Consider the following 1236-nt stretch of genomic DNA (forward strand, 5'->3'; position numbering starts at 1 on the left):
TGTAGAGTTCACTAGTGTTTGTTTATCAATGTAGAGTTCACTAGTGTTTGTTTATCAATGTAGAGTTCACTAGTGTTTGTTTATCAATGTAGAGTTCACTAGTGTTTGGTTATCAATGTAGAGTTTACTTGTGTTTTTGTATGTGAATCCTTTGTTTTAGATAGAACATTTCACTTTGTTTTATATGATTGGGTATAGTGCCCATAAAACCCTGGCATAACTACATTGTCAACTTGTGGCATTGTAGTGCATTTCCTCATAGAGGTCAGTGGGCACTGAATTTTCTCCATTTTTATGGATCCTGCACCCAGTGACCCCCAAAAAAAAACAATAAAAAAACTCATTTTTAAGAAAGTGACCATGTTTGAAAGACTCTAAACAGCAGTCACCACCAAATTCTGTTGCAATACCTATTTTGTTATTCTGCATTCTTTGTCTGACAAACCTTTAGGGCAAATGTCTCAGAATGGATCAGAGAGGCTTGCTGGTTCTCCAAAGTCAGTTAAGAAGCTACATTCTGGGAACATCTTGGTGAAAACATCTACACTAAAACACTGTGAATTCCTCCTGAATTCAAAGATCCTTGGAGACATACTTGTTGAGGTTACTCTCCATGCTACTGTTGCGTCATCGAGATCACGTGACTATTCTCACGCCCTCTACTTTCTAGAACTATCCTGTACTTTGGCGAATGCTCTAGCATTTACTAGATATAGGGTAGTCTGGTATATGAAAGAGGGTAACAATGTGACGGTAATGTAATGTGTGTGTAGACAGTGAGTAATTGATCTGCAGTCAGAGAGAGACATATTGTTGAAGTTAACGTTCGTTTGTTATAGTGTTTGTTATAGCGCGACTGTTGAAAATAAGTGTATCGTAAAGCTGTATTCGGAAAGAATAAACCAGTTTTATTAAGTAAGGACTCGTGTCGCTAAAGTTTCGTCGGAACGAAGTTACGGAAAGTTAATTAACAAACAGAGACGTAACAAATTGGTGTCAGCAGTGGGATAGAAAAAAAACAAAAAGAAGAAAAATGGAAAGAGAGGCGGAAAATCAAACTACAGCTTAGCAGACTTGATGGCAGCAATACAAAAACAAGAAAAGAAACAAGAAGAACGAGAAATTAAGCAAGAAAAGAAACAAGAAGAACGAGAAGAGAAATTACAACAGTTGTTAGAGGAAAAAGAAAAGTTTCTCGTTCTTCTTGTTCTTCTTGTTTAAGAGATTACAGCAGTT

Source organism: Limulus polyphemus, unplaced genomic scaffold (assembly GCF_000517525.1).
Source record: "Limulus polyphemus unplaced genomic scaffold, Limulus_polyphemus-2.1.2 Scaffold4302, whole genome shotgun sequence".
NCBI classification, from domain to species: domain Eukaryota; kingdom Metazoa; phylum Arthropoda; class Merostomata; order Xiphosura; family Limulidae; genus Limulus; species Limulus polyphemus.